Source organism: Sminthopsis crassicaudata, chromosome 4 (assembly GCF_048593235.1).
Source record: "Sminthopsis crassicaudata isolate SCR6 chromosome 4, ASM4859323v1, whole genome shotgun sequence".
Lineage (NCBI taxonomy): Eukaryota > Metazoa > Chordata > Mammalia > Dasyuromorphia > Dasyuridae > Sminthopsis > Sminthopsis crassicaudata.
The window spans coordinates 405359812-405375978 of NC_133620.1; positions in this window are offsets into that span (position 1 = coordinate 405359812).

The window sequence follows — 16167 nt, forward strand, 5'->3', positions numbered from 1 at the left end:
CATATATTTTTGGCAGGTTTCTTTTTTGGAGAATGTTTCTTTAATCACTAGATTTCAGAGTCGGTTTTCTTTTAACTTTCCTTTAATTTTGTAAACTTCACTTTTAGAAAGAATAAAGATGAATGGGTAAGATCGTGAACAAGGTTTTTACCTACATTTTAATTTCTATAAAACCTCTTATGCATGTATATCACCTCCTTAGGGATACATGATGGAAGGACCTTTTCCCCTCTCTTTATTCTGAGCAAATGTAGACATCCTCTAACTGCTTTGTTCATAATAACTCTTTTAATTGGCTATTGTGTTGGTCCTGAATGTCCTGAATGATATTGGGTAGTGATTTCCCCATATTTCTGGGTAGGGTTAAGAACCAAAGAAGTTAAATGAGATCCCTGCATCTCATTTTTCTAAGTGAACCTGGATTTTTTAAAAATATGTTTAACCAACACAAAATAGATGCAGCAATGAGGAAGCCAAAAGAACCCAGAAATTACTTCAGCCGGTCATTTGTCTCCTTGTCAAAGAGAGAGAGAGAAAGAGAGAGAGGTGGGGGGAAGGGAGGGAAATGAGGGAGGGAAGACAGGAGAGAGAGAAAGAAGGAGAGAGAGAGATGACATACAAGAATAACTCTGGCTTCAAGTAAAAAGCTTATTTGTAAAACACTGCAGAAGATGATGATGAAAAATGAGCAGTATCAGTTCACAAAATAGTGAAAAACAGTTGGAGAGAAAGCATACTTGCTGAGGACTTGACAAGAAACAAGACAGATTTTCTTGCTATTATAAAAAGAGCACTACCTTATAAGAAGGTTCAAATTTTGTTGCTGATGCTTATTACCCATGTGACTTTTGGTAAGCCCTTCAACCCTTTTGTGCTTCAGTTTCCTATAAATGAAGGGTTTGGGTCTTCTGAGGGCCCTTCCATCTTTGAATCTCTGATCTTCTGATCCTTCCTGAGAGCATTCTTCAATAAAAACCAATAGAATCACTAACAGTTGCAGATTTTCTGTATCAGAAGGGATCTTAGAAGTCATTGTCTAAGATACACAATTAAACAAGATTCCTTCATGACATGGTTCAGAACCAACCTTTTGTTGACCGTCTCTAGTGAGGGGGAACTCATTTGCTTGCTCTACTTGTGGGAAGCTTTAGTTTTTAGGAAGTTGTTTTATATATCAAGCCTGGCTCTGTCTGTTGGTAATTTTCACCCATTGCCCCTAGAGCTGCCCTTTGGACAAATAAGACTAATCTTTCATATGATCATCCCCTAAATATTGTATGAAAACATCCCATAGCTCCTCTTCTCTAGGTGAAACATTGCCTATTCCTTTGACTAATTCTCTTATGATATATTCTTGACTATTTTTTTCAACCTGCTCAGAATGTTCTTCAGTTTATTAATGTAATTCTAATATCTGGCACCCAGTATTCTGGATAGTCATTTGTCATTTCTTTGATATTATGTTGTAGAACTGTGCCAGGAAGTTCCCTCACCACATTCTTCCCTTTTTAGAAAATAAAAGCATTTCTTCTTCCTTAGTTCTGGAGTACTTGTCTGGTTCTTTACACTCTTTCAGATATTACTGGAAGTGGTTCAGCAACCACATCTGTAGGTTCTCTCAATAACTTGGGATGGAGTTCACCTGTATCTTAAATTCTTCACTAGGTCCTTTTTGACTATTCCCCCTTTCTCTTTTCCCTGGACCAGTCTCTGTTGTTTAATTTTTTTCTTCTGTTCCTTCTGGTCCAAAGGTCATTCTCTTCAGAGGAAAAAAAAAAAAGAATTAAAATGAAATTTGATCATTTCTACCTTTTCTATTGTGTGTAAAGCAGTGTGTAAACCTCTCAATGCTATAAATGTAGCTATTATTATGCATTATCATCATCCCATTCATCCAGAACAGAGGTTCTATCATTTCTTTGGATATCCTCTTTTTTACATCAATGAAATTACAGGGTTAGTTCCTGTCCCTTATCCTTATCTTGTCTTTTATCTAAAACAGCTTAAAAATTCTTTTTGTTCTCCTTAACTTTCCTCACCAGCCTCAGTTCATTTTGAACTCAAGATGCTATTCTTGCAGAAAAAAGCATGCCATTCTTTTATATTCATCCTCTGTCACCTATTTTTGCTTTTATTTTCTGTACTTGTCTTTTTAAAATCTGTTGGTTGATGAGTTCCCTATGCATACCTATCAATCTCGTTAGACAATTTCCCCCTTTTCTCCTTGAAATTGTTTCTTTTTGTGTTTTCACAAAGGCTTCTCAAGCCTCCTGGGTTGAAATCTTTTGCAGAATTTTAGTACATGGGATTTTTCCTATCTTTTCTCTGAATCCTTTAAAATCTGTACTCCCCAAGTCTAGGCTACATATTGCACTATGGCCAACTTTCTTTGTCTCTGTTACAAATTCTATGATCGAGGTCTAACTTCCTGGAAGGACAAAGAACATATTATATAAAACCAAGCAGATCTACTCCTATTTTTAAGAGTAATCTATTATTATTCTCAGTGAGAATGAGAACCCATCACATTTAGACTATAACACCTCCATACCTGCTGTATTGTATGATAGAGTGGCAATGGAATTGAATTATGAAGATGAAGCTGGGAAAAGCAGTTGAATCTGATCAAATTCATAGAGAAAAAAATCCATGCTGGAGGCAACATACTTTTCCAGGTGCTAAGGCACCGATTTTCAATATATCTCAAAGAAGGAAAGAATAAAAATAAATGGAAAAGATTATGGACAATATTTTAACCTGAATTTTAGTTTTCTGTAAAATCTCTATGAGAACAGTCTGGGTATGTAGATCACCTCTTTGGGGATATATGATGAAGGGACCCTCCCCATTACTCTGAGCAAGTACAGACATCCTACAACTACTAGACATCCTATTTCCCATCACAACTCTTTTAATTGACTGTTGAGCTGGAATTTGATGTATATACTAAAATGGGTGGTGGTGGGGCCCCTTGGCTGTAAAAGTCCTGGGAAATTATTTGCCTAATCAACTTCAGGAATAATAAGCTGAAAGCTAGGTACAACCTCTCACTGCTTGAATTCTATAAGTTGATAATTGTGTGTGGTTTTGAATGATGTTATAAATATCCAAATGGCCTTTGGCAAAAAAGGTTCTCCACCCCTGCACTAAAGGGACAATCCTCTCTGGTATATTCTTCTTTCTGACTTTAAGGTGTAGAGTTGACTTTGGAAGGTCATTCCCCCAACCAGTCTCAAGTTACCATAAATTCATGGTTTTCTCAACAAGACATTGTCTGGGATGAGCTACCTCTTATTTGTGTTTTCTTTCCTTTAGTTCAGAACTTTCTGAAATCTTGAGAGAGGATATATATCTTGCCCTTTCTGGGAATCCAAGCAAAGGACAACAGATCAGCGAGAGAAGGGCTCTAGAGGGATCGGATTGCCTGCATAGATAACATGGGAGGTGGTTTGATATGGGTTAATTGGTGGTACTCAGTGATTGAAATGTGAAGTAGTTATTGAGCAGTCCTGTTGTAAATGTGCCAATGAGTTGTGAATACCAACCTCTTAGATGATTATAATTATTCTGTGATTATTGTTTTGCATTCTTTCTCTGGTTTGGGAATAAGCCCACCTGTTCCAATTCCTAATTAATGCTTTTACTCTGGTTTCCTTTTTATTTCTTCTCCCTCCTGCTGGGGAGGACTCCTTGGGTAAGAGGTAAAAGGAGAATAATTCCTTTGGAATCTGAAATGGGGGCAGAATTGAAGTACTGGTAACTGATAATGTTAGAGCAATGAATCCATTGTACCCTTTGTGAGGGCAGATAAAGGACAGGGGCTGGCAAAGGCATGTGGTCTCAGTCTAGCACTACCTGTATAGCTGTGGTGCTAGACATACAGAAATGGTGTGAAAGGGAAAAAAAGTGAAATTGGAACAAGCAGGTTTTCACTGATAATTTCTATAGCAGACTACATTTTTATTGACATTGCTGAGAGTTTTGGAGAATATAATTCTGTTTTGTGATTTCTTTATTGATTTATATAAAGAGAACTTGTCTCTGTAAAATAAAAATACAACCTTCAAGGTTCCCCTCACATAGAATGCTTCCCTATATACTCATTAAAATAATACAAGTCTCCAATAGGTCTGACTAGGATGATAATTTTTTTTTAGAGCAATCAGTTGACTATTGATATCAAGTAAAATGAAACGCACTTTGGGCCTGGAAGATAGTCTGTGTAGAGACCAAACAGAAGTATTCAATGTGGATGGTGTGGTTTTTCCAAGTCCTCCTATTCATAGATCATTATGCATTATGTATAAACCACATTGTTCCAAAATATGATAAACCTGGGGAAATTGAGTTTATCCATCTGGAGAGAGAATGACACAAAACTACACAGTGAGTTGTTCATTTGGTGCAGCAGTACTTGAATGGATGTTGCAGATAACAAATGATCTTACTCTGTTCTTTTTTAACAAGTTACTTCCTGGCTATTTCCAAACCATGCCATCTGCATTTTGGATATCTTTCTTATTATCATCCTACTGGAAGATTCTGCCCTTGGGATCCTGGACTCTAATAGTAAGTGAGCTTTATACCCAAAACAAGGACTTCATTTCACTTTCCAGATATTTCCAAATCAGACTTCTTTGAACATCTCCCCCAATCCTATTTCTAGCTTCCCTTTATGTGTCAGCATTTTCATCAATGGGACAAATACTATTTGCTTATATTTATATTCTCAGTGTTTATCATAATGCCTGATATATAATAAGTATTTAGGCATCTAAGTAGTACCATAGTGAGCAGAATGCTGGATCTAGGTCAATAAGACTTGTCTTCTTGAGTTCAAGTACAGCTTCAGATACTTACTAGCTGAGTGATCATGGGTAAATTGCTTAACCTTGTTTAGCTCAGTTTCTTCATCTGTAAAATGAATTGGAGAAGGCAGAGAAGAATTCCAATAACTTTGCCAAGAAAACTCCAAATAAGGTCACAAAGTCAGTTATAACAACAAAAATGTTAAATTTATGAAAATACATGGACTAAAATTCCAGTTTAAAACATGGATAGGTTGTAATCTGCACTAATGAATAGAACAATCACTTTAGTTAAATCATAGAGTGCTGTATCATAGAAACTCCATGTAGTATGTATGTGGATACAATATGTAGTAGATAAAAGAGCTGATCCTAGTGGAAGTTAGGAAATCCTAGATTCAAGTCTGTCTCTAACAACCAATGGCTGTGTGACCTTGGGCACATCCCAGATTAATAATACTTAGGGGTTGGGACAGACATAATTCTATCCTATGTATTTGTCTGTCTGTCTGTCTGTCTATCTATCTCTGCATCTCTCTCCCTACATATTTTTTTCTTCTTCTCTATATCTATTTATCTCTGTCTGTCTGTCTTTCTCTGTTTCTGTCTTTTTCTCTTTCACAGATATCCAATGGGAAAAAAGACAGAATCTGAGATATTCTCATTCAGGATATGCCTTTATAAGATGACTTTGGAAAGTGATAGTGTAGTAAAGTGGAAAGAGAACCTATAGGTGCCTAGCTTTGAATCCCAGCTCCACTACTTTACTGCCTGTGTGATCTTGAGCTAGTCACTTTGCCTCTAAGATGGATCTTTGTTTCTTCATCTGGAAAATGAAGGGAGTAGCTTAGATAATCTCCAAGGTCCTTTCCAGCTATAACCTATGCTCATTATGGTCTTAATGGAGAAAGAATTGCTATTTGCTATTTTGTTTTTTTCCCCCTAATAAAAGAGTCTTTCCTTAAATCCACATTGTCATATAAATCTCTGTATTCTGTGGAAAACAGCCTGTTCTCAATGCAATTAACCCTTGATTATTTACTGAACTCATTATGCAATTCTTTCTAACGTCACTTAGGAAGAGGCCATGTTTCACCATTCATCCTCAGGGCTAATTTGGTATCCCTCCCTTCCATCCTTTCCCTTCTCCCCTATTTAAGATAGAATTTGATTCTGACAATTATAAAAGCACAGAAACTGTGAGATACCATTGTTATCTTTGTTCTGGTTGCATTTTCATGCAGTGATATTATATGCTGGGCACATCACACCTGCATTCAGTACGCAGGGCTGGCTTCCTGTTTAGTATTAGGAAGCTCTGGTTTTAATCTATAATGCCCTTTTCACTCCTCTCCAGATAGAATTAAAGTAAATTTTCTAGGGATGGGCTGGGGGGAGCAAACTCCACTGAGTTTGAATTTTTAGCTTCCAGGCTTCTCTCTGAGGCAGTAGGGACTAATTCCCATGATGCTAGGCAATATAGCAGGACTTTAGTAATTTTTTCTATTACTGTCCCACCCGAATTGCTACAAAAATTTTACCCCATGGTTACTAAGTATTTGTATGCTTACCCTGTATTTACTTGCCATAAAGATGCTATGGTAGAAATGTAGAGTGCTGCTTCTTTAAACTGAAGCACTGGTGGTTGTGGAGTAGGATTGCTATGTCCCACATTCCCTTGATGTAGCATCATTATCTGTAAGAATCTTAAACAAAAAAGAAAAAAAAATAGCTGTGTGTATAGGGAGAATAACCTGTAACAATAAGCTTAAGCTTACACAGCATGTCTCTAATATAGTCCCATGTTGAGGAGCAGGGAGATGGCTAACATGCTTTAGCCATTAATTGTCTTGCATGGAAAAAACTACCTAAGCTCACAATAACATTCCATTGATGAATAAATGGATGGAAAAACATTATTAAGTGACTACTATAAATCAGGCACTGTACTAGAACCTGGGGATACAAATTTAAAAAATTATAAACTATCTACCCTCAAGGTGCTTACATTCTAATATAGGGAGAAGAAACCCACAGGGAATTAAGGCAAATCTCCTTTTTTGTGCAATATATTTTTCCTGATTCCATTCTGGCTCATTCATGGATCATTACTGAGGCTTCTTTTCCCCTCCTCCTCAGCCTGCTTGGGTAACTCTGAGAACTTAGAAATTCTGATTTAATTTGGTATGGTTTCTTATTAACTCTACTGGATCCAAATTTTTGATTTGGTCAAGGTGTAATTGACCCTAATTCGCTGCCCCCTCCTCCCCTTATTATAGTGATGGAGTCACTACTGTAAAGGTAGGAATTTTGACACTATGATTCTAAATTGTTTCAAAATTATTGACCTCCATTATTTCATCTGATTCTCATGATTACTCTATTAGATAGATATACAATGTAAGGGTCGACAGCCTCATTTTGTAGATGGGGAAACAGGAGCAAGAAGATTAAGTTTATTTACAAGAAGGTGACTCACTCCCATAGCTGGAGAAAAGCCAGAACTGGCTCTCAGTTCAGGTCTTCTGACACCCAATCAGGGATCTTTCCACTTCATGAAGCTCTACCTTATTTCTTTGGGATTGTTTAGCAATGATTTTATCTGATTGCTACAAGATAGACTAGATGACATTTTTCTTGAACTCTGTGTATGTGGATCCAGAAGGAATGATTCTTTCCCCTTTGCATTCTTGTGTTTTCTGATTCATGGAGAATTGGGGTCAATATGACCTCCTTGTAGTTTGCTTCCAAGGCTATAAAGAACGAACTTATGTTCATATTCCAAATTATGAATTAAAAGTATGTCTTCCCCTTAAGGTTCATTGGGCAGATGTTGCTTAGCAGAGATGAGTCTCAGGAAGCCCTTTGGCTCCTAATAAATTACTTTTGTGCTTTTATATTAAGATATCCCTCTCAGCACCTCCTTTTAATTCTGTTGCTTTCTTACTCCACAATCCAGTACATCAATAATTCACTTTATACAAGTGTGGTGAACCTTTCAAGAAGAAAACAGCAGACTATGCTCTGGGAAATTTATCAGTAAGATACTTATGTTTATCATCTGTGTTCATACAGTACCTGGGGCAATTCTTCTCATATGTTGGCTCCCAGTAAGGCCACCTAAGATTTAAGGCATTCTGTGGGTTCAACAGTCACTCAAACCATAATTCATAAATCCCTATAAATATGTTTAATTTTTACCAGGTAGTTAATGGTCACATTAGGTTAAAACAAAAGACTTTTAAGCAAATAGAATAATAAATATAGAAATAATACAAAATCTTGTTATATACACATGGGAGAGTTGCTATGGTACAAGTTACAGGTTTCGTACATAAAGACAATGTGTGACCATGTAACACAAATTCAGGGGACACACATGGGGGACTTATGTGGCAGCTAAAGTTGCTGATGTCATCATATTGTTCTTGTTCTTTGTGGCTCTCTATTGGGTGCTTTGTTTCTACAAGGTAACACATCTCTTCTCTTTGTTGGGTATGGAGTTGATTGTCTCTGGACATCTCTGATGGTGCCGTACTGATAGAGCTCTCTGCTACCAGCTTTTGGTATTTAGATCTTCATGGATATTTGCTAACTTAAAGTGACCTAGTGACTTTGTCTCTACCTGACAAAGGCAGGCTAACAGTGCCCTAGTCAATAGCTAAGGTTATGGGCCACCACACCTAGGTTGTATGCTAAATTCTTATTATAATCAATACTAGTGACTTCTAAAATTTCTTTTTCTATCTAATTGCCTTCCTTTTCTTCCTCTTTCCATCCTTGACTTTTTACTCTTCCTTTCTTTTTAATTCATCTTCACAATCTACCCTTTGATGTTGGAATTTATTTTTCTGTGACTACTCCTTTATCTATCTTATTATCCTTCTTCTTTCTTAAATCTCCCTCTTCCTGTCCCAATCCATTTATTTCCCTATTGAGTTTAATGCATTCCTATGCCAGTCTTTTTCAGGGTGTTTATATGTCAATGTTTGTCTCCTCATAAGACCATCAAAAGATAATGAAACTCTTCTAGATTCCTCAGGATCTAAGTATAAAGGACTAAGAGCTCTTTTTTTTCCCCCCACTGAAAGCTTATTCCCACAAAGTAAAGAAATACGGGTGAATGTGAGACCCTAGGCTATGGATTTTCATATCAGTTCAAGATAAAATTATCTCCAGCTAGCTTTGCTCAAGGCATCTTAAAAAAAAAAAAAAAAAAAAAAGAAAAGAAAAGAAAAAAAGGATGAGTTGGAATAGTGGTATATGCTTCCAATACTGTTTCTGAGGAGACTGAGACTTGTGGGTAGTCTGTACTATGATAGTGCTAAAGCCAATTAGATGTCTTTACAGGAGATGTCAGACACACTGCTCCTTATACAACACTCCTCAGGGAGGCTGGATAAACATTAAATATATTTGGGAAATGTATAATGACAAAAATCTATTAGAACCTAGATAATGTTAATTTGTGGTTTTCTAAATAAATACAAGGCTCAAATGGATTAATTTCTATTTGAGTTTGATACCACTGGCCTATCTGATGGCCTAGCACCAAAATGGTAAGTTTCTATAAGTGGGAGAACTACCAGGATGTCTAAAGAGGGGTCAGGCAGGTAGGAAAAGTGGAGTAAATTAAAGATTTTGTACAGATAATTCCTGGAATTAGATTGTAAATATCCATATAGTTCCAACTTGGGTGAAATAGGGAGATCCAGGCTCAAAAAAAAATGAAGAGGGAAGATTAGATTTGGGGGAAACTGTTGGGAAATTTAAACAGAAAAGCAAAACTAAAGATGTGAACAGATGTCTATCACAAAAGTAGTCATGAAACCAATATAAGATTTGGACTTTGTAAGCAACTTTATTATTGTCTTTCTAGGGTTCAAAATAATCAATTTCACAAGTCCAATATTGGAGAATCATGGACAGATATAACTTTTTCTACAAAAGTTCTGGGAGCAAGCTCAATATAAGCCAAATGTGTCATATAATAGCCAAGAAAACTAAAGCAATCTTTGGTTACATTAATAGAAACATGATGTCCAGGGTTGGAAATATGATAAATCCTCTGTACTCTAATCACATCTGTAAGGAAAGATAATCAAGATGATTAAGAGCTATTATAGGAGAAATATATTCTTTTAGAATTCAATCTACCTACCACAATGCAGAAATTATAGAGATAAAAACCTAGGTTTTATTAGGCTTAAGCACAGGCTAGAGAAGAAGAAACATAATTTCTGAAGAGAGATTAAGCTTTTCTGGCAAGCTTTTATAGATAAAATTATGTCAGAAAGAGAGAACTAATTCTTTTACATTTTGTAATCTCACATATTCTTTAAACTATAAAAGTTTTTCTTAAAACATATTGACAATCCCTTGTTTTCTTCAATGACATAAAAGTTGAGCAAATTTAGTTAAGCAGAATCATAGCCTCATCCGTTGCCTAAGGAAACATACCTAGTAAAACAGACTCTATAAATAAACTAAATCAGGTTACAGAGTTAAACATTAAATTTGCAAAATCCTGCAATTATGAAATTAAAAGGCTACATTTTAAAGAAGTCATAGTGGCCTAATTGAGAGGAAGGGATTTGCATGTTTTGAAGACTTGGGACCAGAGAAACTCTTAGATAAATAAAATATTTTAGAGACGCTTTAAAGATTTTGTATTCACTCTATCCTCTTATTTGTGTTCATATATCAGGAATGTCAAAATCTTCCATTTTTACTATCACTCTATGAATCAGGTTTTGGTCATGTGAAATTAATATTAACAGAAGACAGGCTTTTAGTTAATTAAAAGTTGTAGGAGGAATGTCCCTGGGACCTGAAAAGTAAAGATTAATAAAATGAAGCAAAAAGATGCCCATAACAGGGCCTTGAGGTCATGCCATATGAACATAAATTGAAGGAACATTCTCTATAATATACACTGCTACCAAACTATTATTCCTAAAGTATGTGTATATACATATATATATATATGTATATATATATATATATATATATATACATATATATATATATATGTATATACACATACTTTAGGAATAATATATATATATATCTGACCATATCATTTTCTTGCTCAAGACTCTCTAATAGCTACTTAATGCTTCCAATATAAAATACAAATTTCTTTTTTCACATTTAAATACCCAAATAATCTGGTTGCAGTTTCTCTTTCTGGGCTTACTAAACATTACTCCTCACTGTACACTTTAGGGTCTAGCTAAATTGAACTATTTGCTGTTCTTCTGACAGCTAGGTACCATACCATATAGAATGCAAGGCTTGGAATCAGAAAGACTTGAGTCTGAATTTTATCTTGGACATTCACTAAATGCCCCTGGGCAAGTCCCTTTAACCTCCCTGTGACTCAGTTTCCCCAGTTGTAAAATGGGAAATCAACCTCATAGAGTTTGTGAGAATCAAATGATTTAATGTAATGCAAATCTTATCCTGCTAAATAAATTCTATTAATTTTGTTATAAGTGCTATTATTATTATCCTTATATATATGATCTTACATATCTTCTGCTCATACCTTTGCACTACCTGTACTACATGCCTGAAAAATACTCCCTCTTCAAATTGATCCTTAGAATGCATGTGCAAACATGGCTTTCATCATACTGCCTTTTTTCATCCTCCAATTTCTAGTGTCTTTCCCCCCCCCGGCCCCATTATATTGCTCTTACTTTATATACATTTCATTTTCTCTCATACAAGTTTGCTATAATAACCTAATACATATGCATATGTTGTTTTCCCTGATAGAATGCAAGCTCTTTGAGGGCAGAGAAGGTTTTATTTTTTTCTCTCTAGTTTTAGGGTCTAAGATAGTGTATGGCATATACTTAGATGCTTGTTAACTTGAACTGAATTGGGTTCAAGACCTAATTGTGCCATTTACTTGCTGTGTAACTTTGGATAAGTCTTTTAGCTTATATCTATATATCTATATCTATAGATCGATCTATATATATTATATAGATAGTTCTGTACCTCAGTGTTCTTATTTGTAAAAGGCAGTGGTGGTATTTTGGATTAGGAAATCTCTAAAATGCTTTCACCTCTGATAACCTATGATTCTACGGACTTGCTTTTATGGTTGAATGTAGACTTGCTCTCACATTAAGAAGAATTTCACATACTTTCTCCTAGAAATATATAGTCTTTCCTGTATAGGTGATAAACCACTTACCAACAGAAAGGAGACCATTTGATCCTTTCCAAGAGCTTTTATTTAGTCCCCTCAGTGGACCACCTATAATCTCTCCCATCTTTGGAATTTATATTTTTTCCTCCCCTTTCTCCTCATCTTTCATCCTTCAATCTTTCCAGATGCCTCAGAGTCTGGGTGGGCTGCTTCATTTTCACATAGGCCACTCTTTCCTACCTCCCCTGCCTTCCAGATCCATTCTACCACAGGGATTCTATTTTCAATGAATTAATGTGTGTGTGAGTGTGTGTGGGTACACTTACCTATGACTGAGTGACTTATTATTATTGTTTTTTTAAAACATGGTTTCTATCTAGCCTGTGGAAGAATATTTTTTTTTCCTTGAGTGGGGGGAGAAGAGAGATCCTTGGTTTTTGGAGGATGCTTTCTAAAAGGAGGAAGAACTCAAGGGAGAAATGAAGATCTGGTTTTATTTGGATATAGTGGAGTGAAGGAACAAAGTTGGTCAGGGAATGTGGAAACATTTCAACAGCTGAGTCCTGCTGGCCTGTCCAAGTATGTCCCTAGAGAAGTGGTCCCATCCTGGAGTCTCTGAAATTAAACTGCAAGAGAAACAACTGAGATGGTATCTCAGAAGTCAATTCTAAGTCTTTTGAGTGATCTCTGGATGATGAAATAAAGAGGCAGTGGGGTGAAACAGAGCAATGAATTTGATGTCAGAAAATCTGGGTTCAAATATTTCTTGATGCTTGCTACTTGTATGATTTATTTTCCCTGGCCCTTAGGTACCTCATTTTTAAAAGAAGGAGTTGGAATAGATGGCCTCCACAGTTTCTTTTGGTCAAGTGCACAGAGTGCTGGGTTTGGAGTTAGGAAGATTCATCTTTCTGACTTCAGATCTGGCTACAGTTTCTAGCTGTGTGACCCTGGGAAAGCCACACTTAACTCTGTTTCCCTCAGTTTCCTCATCTGTAAAATAAGAAAGAGAAGGAAATGTCTAACCACTTCAGTATCTCCGCCAAAGGGGTCACAAATGATTGAACAACAGCAACAAGGATCTCTTCTACATTTTAGATTTATGATCTATGACTAATGGTTCTTTTCTGCATGAAGAACAAGTTGAATGTGGTAGACAGAACACTTCATCTGGAGCCCAATTTCTAATCCCAGCTTTACTCTCTGTGCCATTTTAGGCAAGTTTTATTACTTCTGTTGGCCTTTGCTTCCTTATCTATGAAATGAGGTGCTTAGATTTTAGCAGGACTTAAACTTTTCTATTTGCATCTCCTTTTCATCTGAGACATTTTTATATGACCCCAGGTATATAAAATAAGTATACAAATCAAACATTTATAGATAATAAATCATAATTTCATGGCTCTACATTTCGTTACGAGATCTCATATGGGATCATGAATGATAGTTTAAGAAGCAGAGGACTGAAGGACCTCTAAGATCTTTTTTACCTCTACATGCTGAGAACTTTCTGTCTCCTCTTTTGAGAAAGATTGGGTTAGAAGAAATTTCTCCTCTCCATTCACTGTTTAAATGTGTGCTCTTTATAGAAAGAATATAGAAAATAAAAGAAAATAGAATAGAAAGAAAAAAATAGGAAGGAATATGTAGAAACAAATGGACTTTTGGAGTCTATTTAAATTTTAAATTAATTTTAATTTAAATAAATTAATTTATTTTACTTAAAATAATTAAGAGATTTTTCCAAATGAGGAATTTAAAGAATATGATATTTTGTAACATATGATACTTTTACAAAATAAAATTATAAAGAAGTATAAAAAGGCAGAGATACTAAACATTCTTTGCAGAATACAATGCAACAAAAATTGTAATCACTGTAGGAAACAAGCATAGAAGAACAAGAAATTTAATAATGACATCTTGAATAATGAATGGATCAGAGAATAACTCATAAGTACAATAAGCACATATGCAAAAGAAAACCATTATGAAGAGAAATATACTGAAATTTTTTGGATGTAGCTAAGGCACTCTTCCAATGCTTGTGAGAATGTAAGCTCCTTAACAGGGACTAATTTGTTTTTGTATTTGTACTTAACATCTTGTGATGTATATATATAGTAGATATTTAATAAATCTTGGTAGAATGAATGAATGAAACAGTATTCAGAAGATACATTTTAAGATCTATGTTTATAATAGAAAAAGAGAAGCCTCATAAACTGAGCATATAATTTTTAAAAAGCCTAGGGAGTAAACAAAGGAACAAATCCAAAGTAAGCATAAAAAAGTTTCAAAATTAGAAAACAAACAATGGTAAATATTGTAGAAATAATAAGCAAAAATAAGGTACTTGTTTTTGGAAAAATCAAATAAAATGCCTAAGTCTGATTTTTAAATAAAAGAAGAAAACTAAATTATCAAGATAAAAATGAATGAGATGAATTAACAATAAAGAGGAAATTAAAGAGTCTACACTGTAAAATTAAATGTTATCACAATGGTAAATTAAAAGGAAATGGCTCATTTCTTTCTTTCTATTTCTCAGTAGTATTTTGTTTTTCCAAATATATGTAAAAATACAACATTCGTTTTTATAAGACTTTGTGTTCCAAACTTTTTCTCCCTTCCTCTTTTACCTCCCCCCACATCCACCCAAGACAGCAAGCAATCTTTTATAGGTTTCACATATGCACCCCTTTTAAATATATTTCCATATTTGTCATGTTATGTAAGAAAATGAGATCAAAAGGGAAAAAAACCAGAGGAAGAAAAAAAAAAAGCCAAGCAAACAAACAATAACAAAAAAGTTGAAAATGCTATGCTTTAGTCAACATTCAATCTCCATGGTTCTCTAATTGCTGATGGCATTTTCTATACCAAGTCCATTGCTGAGAAGACCCAAAACCCATCACAGTTTGATTATCACATAATCTTGCTGTTAGTGTTTACTATAGTCTCCTGGTTCACCACTTCACTCAGTAACAGTTCATGTAGGTCTTTCCAGGCTTTTCTGAAATCAAGAAATGGCTCATTTCTTTCCTTTTTTCTTTTCCCTTCCCTTCCCTTCCCTTCCCTTCCCTTCCCTTCCCTTCCCTTCCCTTCCCTTCCCTTCCCTTCCCTTCCCTTCCTTCCCTTCCCTTCCCTTCCCTTCCCTTCCCTTCCCTTCCCTTCCCTTCCCTTCCCTTCCCTTCCCTTCCCTTCCCTTCCCTTCCCTTCCCTTCCCTTCCCTTCCCTTCCCTTCCCTTCCCTTCCCTTCCCTTCCCTTCCCTTCCCTTCCCTTCCCTTCCCTTCCCTTCCCTTCCCTTCCCTTCCCTTCCTTCCCTTCCCTTCCCTTCCCTTCCCTTCCCTTCCCTTCCCTTCCCTTCCCTTCCCTTCCCTTCCCTTCCCTTCCCTTCCCTTCCCTTCCCTTCCCTTCCCTTCCTTCCCTTCCCTTCCCTTCCCTTCCCTTCCCTTCCCTTCCTTCCCTTCCCTTCCCTTCCCTTCCCTTCCCTTCCCTTCCCTTCCCTTCCCTTCCCTTCCCTTCCCTTCCCTTCCCTTCCCTTCCCTTCCCTTCCCTTCCCTTCCCTTCCCTTCCCTTCCCTTCCCTTCCCTTCCCTTCCCTTCCCTTCCCTTCCCCTTCCCTTCCCTTCCCTTCCTTCCCTTCCCTTCCCTTCCCTTCCCTTCCCTTCCTTCCTTCCCTTCCCTTCCCTTCCCTTCCCTTCCCTTCCCTTCCTTCCCTTCCCTTCCCTTCCCTTCCCTTCCCTTCCCTTCCTCCCTTCCCTTCCCTTCCCTTCCTTCCCTTCCCTTCCCTTCCCTTCCCTTCCCTTCCCTTCCCTTCCCTTCCCTTCCCTTCCCTTCCCTTCCCTTCCCTGCCCTTCCCTTCCCTTCCCTTCCCTTCCCTTCCCTTCCCTTCCCTTCCCTTCCCTTCCCTTCCCTTCCCTTCCTTCCTTCCCTTCCCTTCCCTTCCCTTCCCTTCCCTTCCCTTCCCTTCCCTTCCCTTCCTTCCTTCCCTTCCCTTCCCTTCCCTTCCCTTCCCTTCCCTTCCCTTCCCTTCCCTTCCCTTCCCTTCCCTTCCCTTCCCTTCCTTCCCTTCCCTTCCCTTCCCTTCCCTTCCCTTCCCTTCCCTTCCCTTCCCTTCCCTTCCCTTCCCTTCCCTTCCCTTCCCTTCCCTTCCCTTCCCTTCCCTTCCTTCCCTTCCCTTCCCTTCCC